The sequence below is a fragment of the Dromiciops gliroides genome, chromosome 1 (assembly GCF_019393635.1).
Source record: "Dromiciops gliroides isolate mDroGli1 chromosome 1, mDroGli1.pri, whole genome shotgun sequence".
Lineage (NCBI taxonomy): Eukaryota > Metazoa > Chordata > Mammalia > Microbiotheria > Microbiotheriidae > Dromiciops > Dromiciops gliroides.
Window position 1 is genome coordinate 300,708,670 of NC_057861.1, and position 18,206 is coordinate 300,726,875.

General features: G+C 37.7%; 1 protein-coding gene across 16 annotated transcripts in view; it reads left to right on the plus strand.

Moving 5' to 3' along the window:
- The window catches only part of RALYL (RALY RNA binding protein like), an 820,624-nt gene that overhangs the window by 486,402 nt on the left and 316,016 nt on the right, over positions 1-18,206 (plus strand). The window lies entirely within an intron of this gene.

Here is an 18,206-nt window from a genome sequence, read left to right on the forward strand (position 1 = left end):
GCTTCTTGTAGACTATAGGAGATTACTTGCTACTTAAAGGAATCCAGGGAAGTTGATAGAGCTTTGAGGCATGGGAGACCGTCAGAAAAAATGTTCAGAAGTGAGAAGTGTACTATCTTTTTTTGTTTGTTTTGTCTTTGTTTTGCAGGGCAGTGAGGGTTAAGTGACTTGCCCAGAGTCACACAGCTAGAAAGTGTCAAGTGTTTGAGGATGGATTTGAACTCAGGTCCTCCTGAATCCAGGGCTGGTGCTTTATCCACTGAGCCACCTACCTAGCTGCCCCCGAAGGATACTATCTGCCTTGTAGAATAGCCAGGAGGCCAGTGATACTGGACTGATGAGTAAGTATTGGGGAGTAAGGCATAAGAAGCCCTAAAAAGAAAGGAAGGGACAAGATTAAGAAGAGCTTTGAATGCCAATTAGGGCATTTTGTATGTGTTCTGAGAGGCAATAAGGAGACACTGGAGTTTATTGAGTAAAGGAGAGGAGGAAATGAGATGATTGAACCTGCTCTATAGGGAAATTGCTTTAGTGACTGAATGGAGAATGGATTGTAGTGGGGAAAGACTCAAGGCAGTCAGACCCAGCAGCAGGCCACTGAAGTCATCAAAGTGATAGGTGACGAGGGCCTGCACTAGTGTGCTCACAGTGTCAGAGGAGAAAAGGGAGAAAACAGATGCTGCAAAGGCGAAATTGAAAGTCCTTGACTTGGGTATAGGGAATGAGAGATAGTAAGGATGACTCCAGGGTTGTGAGCCTGAGGGATTGGAGGGGTGGGATTGCTCTCTATGACAGTAGGAAAAGTGGGAGTAGGGAGTAATTAGGGGAAAAGATTATTGCCTCAGAAGTAAACTTAAATAGCTGATATGTTCCAAAATAAATTTAATATCACAGTACTTATAGGAACCATTTCAATCTTTTTATCCAACCAGGTAAAAAACCTGTTTTTCCCATTTTATATTTAGTAATATTAGATAAAAGAAAACATGGAATACTAAAGTGGCTTTGCTTGAAGTCAAGAAGACCTGGGTTCAGGGCAGCTAGGTGGCGCAGTGGATAAAGTACCGGCCCTAGATTCAGGAGGACCTGAGTTCAAATACAGCCTCAGACACTTGATACTTACTAGATGTGTGACCCTGGGCAAGTCACTTAACCCTCATTGCCCTGCCCCCCAACCCTGCCAAAAAAAAAAGACCTGGGTTCAAATACTACTTTTGGCATTTAGTAGTTGTGTGACCGTCAGCAAGTCATTCAATGTCTGTGTGCTTGAAGCAATCTTTAAGGCTTTAAGTACTAAATTGTAAAAGAGATATGATATACATATGACAGGAGTTCTGTAAGCTAAAGAAATCCAAGAATTTCTAGCTACTGGCCTACTTTTTTAACTGTTTCTCTTTACAATTCAATTGAAAATGTTTATTAAATGCCTAGTCTGCAAGACAACTTTTAGGAAATCAAGATACTAAATCTACTTCCATATTCCTTCTAAGTAGGCAAGTTTTATTTTAATATGGGAAGGGTAGCTAACACATTTAATAACACCATCAGGATCCAAAAAAGAACTTGAACGGCTACACTTGGCACCTATTTTAACAGAGAGACCTGTAAACTTCTACACTTGGGTTCAAAAAATTAACTTCAGAAATCTAGGATGGGGGAAGTTGAGCATCAGTTTGATTGGGGAAAAAAATGGGGGCAGCAGTTAAAGGGACTGCATCGTTAATATGTGTCAACAATACAATACCCCACCAAAAAGGCACGTGGGATCTTAGGTTGTTTTGGGAGGAGAAGAGTAATCAAAAAGAAAAGGACAATGGTTTCCTTCTGCCTGGGTGAGAAAACGTTTGAGCTATCATTTGAATTCTGTGTCACATGCTAGAAAAAGCATTAATAAGCCCCCCAAAAGATTGAGAATAGGGAGATTAGAATGGTAAAGGACATTAAGATCATGCCACACTCAGAGCACCTTAAGGAATGAGGGATGTTTTGCTGGAAATAAAGAAAACTAGTTGGGGGAAGAGGCTTGGTCGGGGTCTTATACTTATCTTCAAATGCATGATAGATTGATTTATAGAAGACAAGTGGCAGGTACAACTTGTTCCACTGGCCTCCAAAGGGCAGAACTACAAACAAGAGGTAAAAATTGTAAGGAAACAAAATTATTATGCTCGATGTGAAGAAAGAAAATCTTAACAATGTGGACTCTCCAAAAGTGAAATGAGGGCCTTGGGAGGTAAGGATTCTGTTTTACTGGATATCTGTAGGTGAAAGCCCGATGACTGAATGTGAGGCAGGATTCCTCATCTTTTGCAGTTTAATCATGGACAACTTTGGAAATCTGGTGGATCATACAGCCCCCTCCTTAGAACAATGGTTTTTTTTTTTTTTAATTTTTTTTTAAGTGAGGCAATTAGGGTTAAGTGACTTGCCCAGGGTCACACAGCTAGTAAGTGTTAATTAAGTGTCTGAGGCCGGATTTGAACTCAGGTACTCCTGACTCCAGGGCCGGTGCTCTATCCACTGCAACACCTAGCCACCCCAGAACAGTGTTTTTAAATGATTGAAGGAAATGCTAAATTTGGTTAGAGATGAGTGAAAATAAAGATGTATGACTATCCCATCCACATTCACAGAAATGCTAAAATCTATTGACAAACCCCTTAGGGGATCAAAGACTTCAGATAAAGAATCCCTGGTATAAGTTTTTTTGTAACAGGTATTTCTTTTTTTTAGATACAGGTTAGGGGGCAGCTAGGTAAAACAGTGGATAAAGCACTAGCCTTGGATTCGGGAAGACCTGAGTTCAAATCTAGCCTCAAACACTTGACACTTACTAGCTGTGTGACCCTGGGCAAGTCACTTAACCCTTATTTCTCTACCGCCCCCCCCCAATACAGTTTAAAATTGGTGGCCTTTGGGCTCCTTTCAAGAATTGAAATTCTGTGATGTACTCCATTGTATTTAGGAAATGTTCATCTTTAGAGTCTGTTTTATTAATCCTGTATTTTCTCAGTATTTAAAATTCCAAAGCTTTTCTCTCATATACATCATGACCATCCTGGACTCAAAGTTAGCCCTACATGTTAGCACACTCTGAACAGTTGACACTTTGTGTGTGTTGCTGTCATTGGTTATTGAGAAAGATGTGTGACAACTTAAGCAGCTCTGGCACTGTGGGTGATATTTTTAGAAGCTGCTGTCTGTCAGGAAGATCCTGTAGCAGGTTAGCCTTTCTCTAAGCTCTGCTTCCAGGTTCTCAACTGGAGTATTCTTGTCTTTTTACCGTGGCTGTCTTCTGATTTCCCCAGTTTTACTCCATATTCAGTTCTTTGAAATGTCCCTATCATCCTTCTTTGTTCTTATTCCATATATGTCCATTATTCTGAGAGTGATTAAACCTTGATTTGCCACAAATTGATGGGTAAGTATAAAACATAGCTTCTTGGATTGGACACAGATTTTAAGTGGTAGAATATTGGAGATAGAGACTTAAAGCAAATCTCTTTTAACTCCTTCATTTTAGAGAAGAGGAATTGAAGGCCCAGAGAGTTTAGAAGCAATGTGGTATATAGTGAAAGGAGAATTTGCTCCAGAACCAAAAGACATGTCTCTGCCACTTATTATCCATACGAACTTAGTTAAGTCATTCTCCTCTGTGAACTTCAGGGTCTTCCTCTGTCAAATGATGACAGTGCTTTCACGAACTCCTTTAGAGGATTGTTGTAAGGATCAAAGCAGAATTTATATAAAGCATTTGTACTACTTAGCGCAGCTAGGTGGCACAGTGGATAGAGTGCAGAGCCTGAAGTCAGGAAGACTCATCTTCCTTAGTTCAAATCTGGCCTCAGAAACTCACCAGCTGTTTGACCCTGAGCAAGTTACTTAACCCCTTTGCCTCAGTTTCTTCATCTATAAAATAGTATGGAGAAAGAAATGGCAAATCACTCCAATATCTTTGCCAAGAATACCCCAAAAGGAGTCACAAAGAGTTGGACATGACTGAAATGACCAAAGAAAGCAGAAAGCATATGCTACTTATGGAAAGTGTATTTACTTGTGTAAAGTAACCTATAAAGTGTTGTGGAAACATGAGCCCTTATTATTAAGTAACTTGTTCAAGTTTGCACAAATAGTAATAGGAGTTATTCAGGACTCATTTCATTATACCATCCTGCCTCTGGGAAATCTATTGACAAGGCATTACGGAAGATGGGAAGAGCACTACATCCAGGACCCAGACCAGTTCTTGGTGAGTCTTCCACACAACAACTAGGCGAGTTACTAAATGAGCCTTTGTTTTCTCTGCAAAATTGCACAAGCGTGTGTGTGTGTGTGTGTGTGTGTGTGTGTGTGTGTGTGTGTGTGTGTGTGTGTGTGTTTCGCAGGGTGCAGGTGGGGGGTTAAATTAGATAATCAAAGACCTCTTCTAGCTCTAGTATGTCATGATTCTGTATTTTGGAAGGAACAATTACAAGATGCATTGATACATCCCCAAGCAATAGATCAAAACCAAACTGGTAGGACATTGTGTATGATATCTAGTTTGAAGATACAAGATAGAAAGATATACATATGGCAAAGCATGGCCACTAGGTGGCACTGCTTCCTCATATTCTCTTGCTTCTCCTTTGCCAGAAGTCTAAACTTTTTTCCTCCCAAGTGTATTCTAGAAAAGTGTTATTTGTGTGCCCCTCTTTCTAGAAACTTGTACTGACAGGTCAGGAAGATGCTATTAAGTCATTATGAAAAATTTCATATTCAATAGTCTTTTTTTTCTACCAGAAAGACTCATTTTTGATTAATGTGTAGGGAAAAAAAATCATCGACTTCCAAGGAATTTTCTGTCTACAGCAGAAGGACAAAGTAATTTCCATTATGAAAAGCTTGCCATTACTTCTTGATAGATGTCATTATCTATCCATAGTATGTCTGGTTCAATGCAAAAAAAAAAAAAAAAAAGAAGAAAGAAAAATCACATCATACTAGACTTTGTCCTTTAAAATAGTGGTCACAAACCACATCTTATTGTAAGTGCTACTAGGAGAGCAAAGTGATGCTTGTTAGCCTCAATGGTAGGACTGTGAGGTAGGACAGAGAGGAGGAAGAAAAGGACAGAATAGTCTCAAAAGAAATTGAGAGACCAAGAGAAAGTAAAGACGGGAAGGAAATGGGAGAGCCAAGAAAACACAGAAAGTTGTAGACTGCCAAGAGCAGACTGCTACTGGTTGCCTGCTGTAGTTTATAATTGTAGTCAATAGGACACTCACTGTGCCCTTGAGGTAATCTGGACATGTAAGTATATGATTAAATAAAGACAAAACACCAAACAAATGAAATGAAATGAAATTCATTAAAAATGAATTTTAAATGTTGAATTAACTTTTTTTTCTTTTTATGTTTATAAATTTTAAATGAATACAATAGAGGATGGAGTAATTATGAGAAAAGCTTATGGGATGTCAGAGTAGGATGTCAACATCCTATTAAAAGAGCTTTTGGGGGGCAGCTAGGTGGTACAGTGGATAAAGCACAGGCCCTGGAGTCAGGAGGACCCAAGTTCAAATCTGGCCTCAGACACTTGGCACTTGCTAGCTATGTGACCCTGAGCAAGTCACTTAACCCTCATTGCCCTGCCCCCCAAAAAATAAACAAAAATTAAAAGAAGTTTGGTTATGTGGTTCCACTTTCTAAATCTCATCTGGATTTGATATCTGATCATTACAAATGGTATATCTCTAAGTTATGAACTTCCTCCAAGGAAACCCTTCCCTTATCCTTTATTAATTAAGAATCTAGGTCCATAATAACACTGTAAAAGATGACCTTTCTGTTATAGCCACATTTCTTTTCAGCTCTCAGAGCTGCTTTAAACAGAGAGTCCTCAAAGTGTTTGTTGAACTCTTTAGTCTAAGCAACACTTATTTTTTAGGAGAGTGTGGAATTGTGAATTGAGAGGATTGTTATAAGGATAAAATCAGAATTTGTGTAAAGTGCATGTACTACTTAAGGTAGCTAAGTGGCGCAGTAGATAGAGTGCCAGGCCTGGAATCAGGAAGACTACTCTTTCTGAGTTCAAATCCTCAGACACTTACTAGGCTGTCCTTGACAATTGTCTAGTTTTCATTTGAATATCTGTAGTGATGGGACACAGTGGTTAGAGTGCCAGGGCCAGGCCTAGGGTTAGGAACACTCATCTTCATGAGTTAAAATCTGACCTCACACACTTAATAGCTGTGTGCATCTGGGCAAGGCACTTAAGCCCATTTACCTTAGTTTCCTCAGCTATGAAATGAGCTGGAAAAGAAAATGGTAAACCACTTCAGTATGTCTGCTAAGAAAAACCCAAATGGGGTCACAAAGAGACAGACAGGATTGGAAAACAATTGAACATCATGAATACCTATATTTTATTGAACTTATTAAGTTATCTGTAGCTAAGACATAATTTTTGGAGGTGGCAAGAGTACCACACTAAAAGGCAGAAGCCCTGCCTTATAGTGAAATGCAGAAACCCTGCATTCTACTTCTTGTGCTGCCAAATGTGAGTGACTTTGGATAACTAAATTGATAGACTTTATTGGATTCAGTTCCTTTGTCTATCAAAAAGACTTGAACAGGGGGCAGCTAGGTGGCACAGTGGATAAAGCACAGGCCCTGGATTCAGGAGTACCTGAGTTCAAATCCAGCCTCAGACACTTGACACTTACTAGCTGTGTGACCCTGGGAAAGTCACTTAACCCTCATTGCCCTACCAAAAAAACCAAAACAAACAAGCAAACAAAAAAAGAACAAAAACAAAAACAAAAAAAGACTTGAACAATTAAAACTGCCCAAATATGGAATGAGCTGTGTTAAGGGAAGGATAGTGAGTTTCCTGTCAGAGGTATTTAATTAAATGAAGGCTAGATAGCTACTATGACTGAGCAGTAATAAATCATAAGGGGGTTGTTGAAGATAGGATGCTTTACTTACGTACAGATTTGACTAGATAAACTGTGAGATATTTTCCAAGTCCAAGATTATAACAGTCTTTGAAAATGACAGATTTTGACCAGATACCTCCTTCTTGTTGTAATAATCTATAATTATCTAGGTGTCTCAGTGGATAGACCACTGGAACCTAAAATCAGGAAGGCCTGAGTTCAAATGTGATCTCAGATACCAAGCGATTGTATGAACCTGGAAAGTCACTTATCTGTCACCTGCCTCAATTTCCTTATCTGTAAAGCAGGGATAAAAATAGTGTCTACTTTGTTCAGTTATAAGGATAAAATGAGACAATATTTGTGTAACATTATAAAATCACTCTTATCTGGAACTTAGAAGATGTTTTTAATTAAAAATTAAAAATTTTTAATTAAAAATCCATAATTCCATAGATCAAAATTAGGGTTCCAGGAAAACGTGTCTAAACCACCTGCCAGAGTATTTTGTAGGGACTTTAAGAACCTAAGTTACCTCCATGCTCCAATGAAGCACTGGAATAAAACTTTTGCTGAAAATGGAAATTCTTGTTTCCCCCAATTGATCATCTTGTATTTATTTTTATAGATGTTCCCAGATCATAACAGCAATGGCACACTTACGAGAGGTTTAGCTTTCCAGGCTTAAAAAGAACACTGGACAAATGCCCTAGGAACCCAAAAAAACCTTCTTTTTTTTGGCAAGGCAGTTGGGGTTAAGTGACTTGCCCAGGGTCACACAGCTAGTAAGTGTTAAGTGTCTGAGGCCGGATTTGAAATCAGGTCCTCCTGACTCCAGGGCTGGTGTTCTATCCACTGCACCACCTGGCTGCCCCCAAAATACCCTCTTATGGGCCATGATCTCACAATACTTAAGCTTCTTTTTAGAGTAGGAAAACTCTACCTCCCAGAATTTCATGAAATTATTGCAAACTCCTGACCCAATGCTCTATCCACTGCACCATCTAGTTGCCTTTTATATACTTATATATGTATACATTTGTGTTCCCCAATAGAATACAAGCTCATTGAAGAAAAGGACCATTTCTTTTTGCCTTTGCATACCTAGCACAGTGTCTGTTATGTAGTAGGCACTTAATGATTGATCATTATAATCATAGATCATGAAATTTAGAGCAATAAAAGATTATATAGTCCAACTCCATAGTATTACAGATGAGAAAACTAGAGTCCAAAGAGAAGTGATTTGCCCAAGGTCACATAGATAACCAGAAGCCAAAGTGGATTTTGAACTCAGGACCTCTTGTTCCAAATCCATTTCCATGCTGTGGAATAGGCTTGGTAGATGTCTTTGTATCTAGTATCTGGGAACCAGCCTTGTGAAGATTGGGCAGGCTCTTTACAAGGAGGCTGACTACTAGGAGATATTTTTCTTTTAGCTTTGGTTGTCTATAGAATGGACAGACATGCAAATCAGCCCCTAATACTGTGTACCTCCTTTCTGCTTCAGGAAAGATGGTGGCAGAGTGAAACAGGTAAACTAAACTATGTATACAAATTACACACTTCTAAGACCATATGCAAACATTAATTTAACTCTCTGTACTCAGTGTGTAATCTTCTTAACATAGCCAAAAATTAATTTAGTAAAGAATGAATTGAACCATATCTGTATCAACATTCTCAGTGTAAGTAAAACCCAAAGACATGTCACAGTTCAATGGAGAGACATCATCATATTCTCCCCAGAAAAGGCAATGAAAGGCTTAGCAATGTTGGAATCACCCTGAAAAAAAAGCAACAGCAATAAAAACCTGATTTCATGAGACACTTGATAAGTCTGTCTTTTGGGGCTCAGGATCAGCATTAGCAAATAAACCGCCATAAAGATAATCAACTAATTTATCAATATCCTTACAAAGGATAAAGGAATAGAGGAATGCTGTGAAAACTTGTTAAGATGGTGATATAAATTAAGTCAGCAGAAATGAAAATGCTCAGTGACTTCAAAGAGAAAATAATAAAGAGAAGACGTTGGACCAAAAAAGAAAAACTCTTTTGAAAAATACTGTTCAGAATTAAGAAATTATAGTACCCATATTCTGTAGAATCTTCAAGTCAATTGAAGTGGGCATAAATTGTTTCTATCATGCAACAGTTATTGGAGCTAGAGAAGTATTATGAGAAATGAAAAATTCAAGAGAAAAGTACACTCTTCATGTAACAAGAATAAAAAACAAAAAAGGTATAGCCCATTCACTGCTCTCCAAAAATTTAAAGAATAAGAGATTGGGAAATTAGGATAATGCATTGGATAATATGTATAATGTAAAGACAAAATATATCAGTAAAATATTGTCATAAAGAAAATAATGGAAAAGAAATCAGTTAAGAATCCTTGTACTATCAACTATAAAATAACTACTAAAAAAGGATACAGTACCTCCAGTATGTTGGGTGAGTCCTTGACAAATAATTTGTGAAAAGATCTAGAAAAAAAAATTGGATTAGAGGGGCCAGGATAGAATCTTGAGGTATACCTTCATCTAGTGTGTATGATATGGATAATGATTCAGCAAAGAGCAACAAGAAAGAAGAGTCAGTAGACATGATTAAAACCAAAAGAGTATAGTGTTAGGAAAACCTAGAGAGGAGAGACTACCATGGATGAGAGTGTCCTTTCATCAACACTATCAGATGCTACAAAGAGGCCCAGAAGGTTAAGAAACTATAAAAAGCTGTTATCTATGTTCAGTTGTTTCAGTCATGTCTGACTCTTCATGACCCTATTTGGGGTTTTCTTGGCAAAGATCCTGGAGTGATTTGCCATTTTCTTTTCCAAACCATTTTACAAACAAGGAACTGAGGCAAATAAGGTGAAGTGACTTGCCCAGGGTGACACAGCTAGTAAGTGCCTGAGGCCAGATTTTAATTCAGACCCAGCACTCTATCTACTGGACCACCTAGATCTCCCCCAAAAGCTCAACAATTAAGAGATTATTGTTGACTTTGGACAGTGCAGTTTCAGTTAAATGATGAAATCAGAAACCATATCCCAAAAAGGGTAAAAAGTAAATAAGAAAAGAAATGGAAGCACTGAATCTTGCTGTCTTTACCTAAGAATCTGCCTGAGAAAAGGAGAGGAGATAAAGAATGTTAGCTAATATGGATGGTAGGATCTACTGAAGGTTTTTAGGAGGTGAAAGCCTTGAATACATTTGTAAGCATCATGGAAGAAAACAGTTAATAGGTATAGATTGAAGCTTAAAGAGAGGTGCAATGAAGGGGGCAATTTTGCTGAAGAAGATGAAAAGAAAGGTGGAAGATGGAAAGAAGATTTGGATCAAATGTGCATGTGGAAAGGTTGACCTTAGCAAAAATAAGGAAAACCTCTTCATAAGAGACTGGGAAGAAGAAATAGTTAAAGGACTGTCAGAATGGAAGGAGGAAATAAGGGGGAGTTCATGCCAAATGGCCTCAATTTTCTTTTTTCTTTCTTTTTTTTTTTTTGAGTAGAGGGGGATGAGTGAAGCATGAGGATGAAGTTCTAGCCTGAGAGAATAAGGTGAGGGGGTGGCCAGGAGAAGCTTGAAGAGAGAAGTCTATGGTGGGTGGAAAGATATATAGGCAATACTAAGCCTGCGTAGAGTTAAGAAGCATTGCTTTGTGTGGAAGCAAAAGAAAAGGAGAAATTTATAGAATTAGTATTGCAAGTAATAAGAAAAAAATGGTAAAAATGGATTCTCCTCTTTTAGCAGGGATGCTACATCACTGCTTATGTTTTAATAAAGCCTACACAAAAATCCAAGGTGACTCTGCAGGGGGGAAAGAGACTTATGTTTGAGTTTTCCAACTGGCTGTAATTCACACATGGTAGCCAAGTTTACTGTGCAAAATTGATTTTTTTCACTTTTTCCTTTAAAGGATTTTGCAGAGTATTTTAGTTATCTTCATCTATGTTCACAGTGTGCAGAAACTCTTAAGAAGATTAAGGATTTATGAATTGCCTGAGATAAAGGAAATTAAACAAATGAGAGGAATTAAAATATCAATACAAACACAGGATCTTCAATAATAGGATTTAAAGTGGACAAAGTTAGCCTTTCTTTATTGACATTTTCCTGCTGAAAACCAAATACCCTATGTTTCCTGTATTTGTTAGAAAAATGAATTATAATTTTTGTAAAAGACACAAGTAATTATTAGGGTCGGATAGAGTAACTTTTTTTTCTGAAAGGTAAAGGAAAAACACTTCTCTTAGAAAAATAAAGTACTTCCTTTACATTGCACAATGATTACCATATTTTAGTAAAGATGCTGGGAAATATCCAAAGGAGGGCAACTAGGATAGTTAGAGGCTAGGAGAACTTAACACAGGAGGATTAATTAAAGGAACCGGGGATATTTTTCCAGAGGAATAAAAGACTGAAGAAAGCTGATGTAGGACTCTTGAAAAACTTGATTGCCTGTAATAAGAAAAAGGGATTAATCTTGTTTTTCTTGGCTTTAAAAAGCAGAACTAAGTAGTCATGGGTGAAACTACAGGGGTAAAATTACATATCTAACAATTAGAGCTGTGCAAAACATGAAGTGCATGGTCTATAAGTAATGGGTTCCCCATCACTGTTGTTGTTGAGTCATTTCAGTCATGTCTAACTCTTCATGACCTCATTTGGAGTTTTCTTGGCAAAAATGCTGGAATGGTTTGTCATCCCCTGTTCCAGATCATTTTACAGATGAGGAAACTAAGCAAATGGGTTGAAGTTACTTGCCCAGGGTCACACAGCTAGTAAGTGTGTGAGGCCAGATTTGAAGTCAGGAAGATGAGTCTTCCTGACTCTAGACCCACACTCTATGCATTTCACTCCATCACTACAGGAATTCAATTAAAGCTAGATAACTGTCAAGGATAATATAATGGGGATTCTTATTCAGAAATTTGTTGGAGAAGCTTTCTCCTAGGTTATATCCACCTGTGACATTTTTTCCTGATGAAATGGAATATAAATTCGATGGTACTAAATTCAATTATGCCACAACTATAATAGTAAGTATTGTAATTATACAAAAATGTATATACATTAAACTTATAAAATGTTTAAATTGGGTTAACATATCAGTTAGAAAAACAAACTGAGAATCAGAAAATTTGAATTTTGAGCTCCTTGAGGGAAGGAATTTTTATTTTTAAAAATATATATGTACATATACACATACATATATGTGTGTGTATACATACATATACATATATATATATACATATATATATATATGCTACCTAGTGGGTGCTTTTTAGATGATATACTCTTTAAAAATGTTTACACTCAACTGCATGACTTCCTATGTGACCTTAGGTATGCCATTGAAGATCTCTAAGCCTGTCTTCTTATCTATAAAAAGGGAACAATACCATGTACCTCACATTTCTAGCAGAGTTGTTGTTAGGATAAAATAGTATATGAAAATATTTGGGTAAAAATATCCCTGTGAAGCACTATATAGATATAAGGCATCTAATAATAATCATCCTGACCATTATCATCTTGTAAAAATTACCATAGTGGTGGTTGTGGCCTAGTGCTTAGAGTGGTGTCTTCAGCATCAAAAAGATCTGTTGTTAATGAAGCTAATGATTTGACCATCGGTAAGTCATTTAACCTTTTTGTCCAAGTCTACTCTAAGATTATATGGTACAGAGGAGCTGCTAATCTACATCAGTGGAGAAAGTTTCCATATCTGGGAATTCACAAAACAAGTAAAATTACAGGGGTCAAGACTGAAAAAGATAAATACACATATATGTATATATGCATAAGTATATATATTTGCCATACTTCATTTTGAAATCTTGAAAGAATGTTTATATAATTCTAAATAACAACAACAACAACAATAATAATATCTGGCAATTATACACTGTCTTAAAGGTATCAAAAAGTGTCTATTTATAATGTAAAGTTGAAAAGCATTCTTCTGATCTTCACAGAAACCCTGTGAGGTAGGTGCAATTATTACACCATTTTATAGTTGAGGAAGCTAAGGTTAAAGACATTAAATGACTTGACTAGAGTCACACAGCCAGTAATACCTGAGGGAAGATTTGAACTTAAGTCATCCTAACTCAAAGTCTAACAAACACTACATAGGCTGCTTTACTTAACTGATTGTTGTTGTTCATTTGTTTTTCAGTCATGTCAAATTCTTCATGACCCTTTTCTGGTTTTCTTGGCAAAGATACTGGCTGGAGTGGTTTGTCATTTCTTTCTTCAGCTCATTTGACAGATGAGGAAACTGAGGTAAACAGGGTTAAGTGACTTGTTTAGGGTAAGTTTATGAGGCTGGATTTGAACTCAGTTCTTCCTGACTGCAGGACTGACTTATACTCACTGTGCAACCTATCTATCAAGTATAGGGTAAGTCTTTGAGTAACAATACGTAATAATTCCATTTCTGATAGCTGTGTGATTCAATGCCATTCTCATCTTAGTCATTGGGGTTAGCACTCTAATCAAAGCTGACAAAGGAGCCCTGCTGCTGACAAAATGATTCTTTATTAAATGTAACAGCAAGATTTAGACTCATCTGTTTAAGAATCAAATGAGATTGAATCACATTTTAGAGCAATATTCTAAACACCACTTAGTGTCTGAATATCATAGAGGATGCTCTATCAAGATTACCTAGTTTCACTTGCTCACACATGCAGTGAACAGAACAGTGGAGTAAGAATGAGGAGTTCTGGGTTCTGCTCTCAGATACACCAATTGTGAGCATTGTGGTCTTGGGCAAAACATTTAATAGCTCCCTTTTCTAGCTTCCCTTTGCCATTCTGATAAGTCCTTGAGTGAGTAATGAAAAAGATCAAAGGAGGAGAGCTATCTTACTTTGAAATATGAACTTTAAAAATTAAAACAGCAACAACAAAAAGATCCTTAGTTATATCTCAGTTGGTTGACGTTACACAAAATTTCATTAATGGATGACTCATGTTAATGTTATGCCTTTACTGGTGAGGAAAAATCAATTTTTTGGCTCCCAGACTGCATCCTGACCATCTCTAATCTTTCCATTTGCAGTGGGATCACTAATGTTTCCCTATCTTTGACCCCCACTCCACTCCTACTTCCTGGTACTAGGAGATATACTTCCATATGACCCAACTCAATATTTCTTCTTGTAATTTGGCACAGGGACTGCAGGAGAGTAGTATCTAGGGAAGAAAAAACAATGAGAGGACCAGGTCTTGTCAAAGGATTGAGCATCAAGAACCCTTAAATGGGGAGGATTATGGGAAATAATTGGGGGAGAGGGGAGATCAAGAATAACAATTCCCAGGGACAAGAAGCCTTTGAGGATTGGTATTTCATTTAATCAGCAAATGCACAGATTCTCAGAGTTAGTTGGATCCTAGAAAATAATCCTGCTCAACTCATACCTAAATATGATTCCCCTTTATAGTGTGATAAGTAGTCATCTACCTTTAAAATAATTCCACTTATTTAAAATTTTTTCTCCAATTACATGGAAAAATAATTTTTAATTTCCCTTTTGAAAACTTTGTGTTCCAAATTCTCTTCTTCCTTTTCTCTTACCACTTAAGAATACAGCCAATTCCATATAAGTTATACATATGTAATCATACAAAACATTTCCATATTAGGTTGTGAAAGAAAACAGACCAAAAAAAAATAAACTTAAGAAAAAGAAACTAGGGGGCGGCTAGGTGGCACAGTGGATAAAAGCACTGGCCCTGGATTCAGGAGTACCTGAATTCAAATCCGGCCTCAGACACTTGACACTTACTAGCTGTGTGACCCTGGGCAAGTCACCTAACCTCCATTGTCCCACAAAAAGAAAGAAAAAAAGAAAGAAACTAGAAAAAAAATATGCTTCAGTGTGTATTCAAACACCATCAGTTCTTTCTCTGGAGATGGATCACATTTTTCATAAGTCCTTCAAAGTTATCTTAGATCATTGTATTGCTTAAAATAGCTAAGTCATTCACAGCTAATCATCTTACAATATTGCTTTCATTGAATGCCCATTCTTTCCCTGAATGATTATATTCAGTTTTGCTGAATAGGTGATTTTTGGTTGTAATCCCAGTTCCTTTGCCCTCCAGAATATAATTTTTCAAGCCCTCCAATCCTTTAATGTAGATGCTGCTAAATCTTGTGTTATCCTGACTGTGACTCCACAATACTTTGTTATTTTCTGACTGCTTGTATTATTTTCTTTTTTTCTTTTTTGTTTTTTTTGCTTGTAATATTTTCTCCTTGACCTGGGAGCTCTGGAATTTGGCTATAATATTCCTGGGAGTTTTAATTTTAGGATCTATTTCAGGAGGTGATCTGTGGATTCTTTCAATTTCTGTTTTATCTTCTGCCTCTAGAATATCAGCACAATTTTTTTCTGAACATCTCTTGGAAGATGATTCCAAGTTCTTTTTTTAATCATTCTTTTCAGGTAGTCTAATAATTTTCAAATTATCTCTCCTGGATCTATTTTCCAGGTCAGCTGTTTTTCCAAGGAAATATTTCACATTGCCTTCTATTTTTTCATTCTTTTGGTTTTGCTGTATTGGTCTTGATTTCTCATAAAGTCATTAGCTTCCATTTCCTCAATCTTAATTTTTAAGAAGTTATTTTCTTCAAAAAGCATTTGTATTTCCTTTTCTATTTGGACAGTTCAGCTTTTCAAGGCATTCTTTTCCTCATTGGCTTTTTGTACCTCTTTTAATATTTGACCTACTCTATTTTTTATGATGTTATTTTATTCAGTCTTTTGTGTGTCTCCTTTACGAAGCTGTTGACTTTTTTCATGATTTTCTTGCATCACTTTCATTTCTCTTTCTATTTTTTCCTCTACCTCTCTTACCTTATTTTCAAAGTCCTTTTTGAGTGCTTTTATGGCCTGAGACCAATTCATATTTTTCTTGGAAGCTTTGGATGTAGGAGCTGTGATTTTGTTATCTTCTGCTGAGGGTGTATTTTGATCTTCCTTGTCACCATAGAAACTTTCTTTGGTCAGCATTTTTTTCTGTTTACTCATTTTTCAAGCCTATTTTTTGCCTTTTAACTGTTTGTTAAAGTGGGGCACTCATCCTGGGTGACACAGGCTAGGTGAGGAAAGCTGTTTGGTAGCTGTCTCTCTAGATAATGTAGAGTTTTTGAACTCTGCTTGAGGCCATGTGCTCTCTCTTAGAGACAATATAGTGCTGTGGTTTTCATCTTGTGTTAAATTTGGTCAATTCTCTCTCTCTCTTGAGGCAGGGATGTTCTTGAACTAGCCATGCATCCTCTCTCTTTTTCTGGGACTCTTCATGTTGGATTTGTAACTGTTCAGGCTTGTAAGTCCTGTACCTAGTGGGGAAGTTAGACACATTGTCAACACTTTAGTATTAGTAATATGTAATCTTCTTTTTTTTTGGTGGGGCAATGGGGGTTAAGTGACTTGCCCAGGGTCATACAGCTAGTAAGTGTCAAGTGTCTGAGGTCGGATTTGAACTCATGTACTCCTGAATCCAGGCCCACCTAGCTGCCCCAGTAATATGTAATCTTAATTGATAATAAATGCTCACTGCTAAAGTGGGGCACTGCTTCCAGGGTGGAAGGCGCACTGTCCCAAGCTTCAGGGGGTGTTGTGCAGCTGTTTTCAGAGATATTTCTAGGAATGTATAAGTTTTTAATTCTTCCAAGGTGGTATGATTTAAGGAGAGGTAGGTTTACTACTCTCCTGGCCTTTGCTCTGGTCTGTGAGCAACCATAGGCCTGCTTTTCTGCCCTGCAACTATGATTAGAGTCCTCATCTACTGTGGCTGCAAGCTCTAGTGTGCTTGTGCTCCTTCCCAACCTGGAACTGCAACCTAAGACTGTGACCTGGATCCAAGTATGGGAAAAACAACAGAATCCTACCTCAGTGCTAGCAAAGAGACTCCTGTGATCTTCTTCTAGCCAATTGTTCGATCCCCTCTCTGTCTGTGAGTTGAGTTCCAGAAGCAGTTGCTGCTGATTCAGAGGCTCTCAAGGCCTGCACTTGGCAGAGTTCTACTCTCACCCTAGTACAAGAGACCTTTTCGGCCAACAATATAAGTTGTCTTTGGCTGGAAATTTTTCCCCCTCTCTTTTTGTGGGTTCTGCTGCTGCAGGAATTGTCTGATGGCATTATTTGAAGGTATTTGAATGGGTGTTGGGGAGAGCTCAGAAAAGTCACTGCCTTTCCTCTGCCATCTTGGCTGTGCTTCCCCCCCCCCATCTAGCTTTCATTTGAATAGCTGATGGAAGACCCACTGCTAACCCTGCTGTTAGCATAAAATCCAATTTTACTCTTATTTTTGCCAAATCTCAAGGCTTGCCCTGCCTTATTCTCTTTCCACTTCCTTTCCCACTTGCAGCTTTTAAACAAAGTTTTTCCTCTGTCTGGCCTATTTCAGAAAATATAGTTTCATAGATTACACTCATAAAGATACTTTCTTGTCACTGAAATGCATACACAGGCTTTTTGAAGTTCTCGGAAGATTTTATTCCTGAAAATAATGGCAAAAAGGAGGGTATCTTCTATATCCATTACAATTTATCTTTTGATATACATATGAATCCTGTGAAGAAAGATAAAAGCAAACATTGATGATATGACAATTTTGAGTAAGGGAAGAACTGAAATAATATTTACCCACATTGTAGAAGAAAACCATTTATGGCATTTCATCATAGGAGAAGGCTTTGGTAAAAGCTACCAGGATCTGAAAGTACAAAGAATGAAATGTGGAATAGTAGGCTTGTAAAGAGACAAGATGGCATATTAGAGGCAGGTACCCAGCTTAACTCTACCAATATGCTCCTTCAAACTACTTTAAAATATTGCCTAAAATTAAATTTTGGAGCAGCAGAATCAAAAAAAGGTCAGAGTGAGACTTTTTTTTCCACCCTAAGGGACTTTAGGAGGTCAGCAAGAGAGGTCTCTAACACTGGGGTGGGAGTCAGCCCAGAGTTCAGCCACAGCACTAGCCATGGTTCAGCAGTGGCAGCAACAACAGCTTTAGAAACTCCTAGCCCAGAGAAGGTTGTACAATGATTCATAAACATTACAGGAGACTCTTTGCTGGCACAGGGAATAGCAGTGCTAATTGGTAACTATATTGCTCATATATAGTTATGGGTCTCAGCTCCAGGGCAGAGAAGAGTGATTGTGTTTGGTCATAAGGGAGTACTGGACATGTCCACAGCTCCTAGACAGAGAGGAACATTGGTTCTTCTAGCTACAGGAAAGCTGGGGAAATGGTCA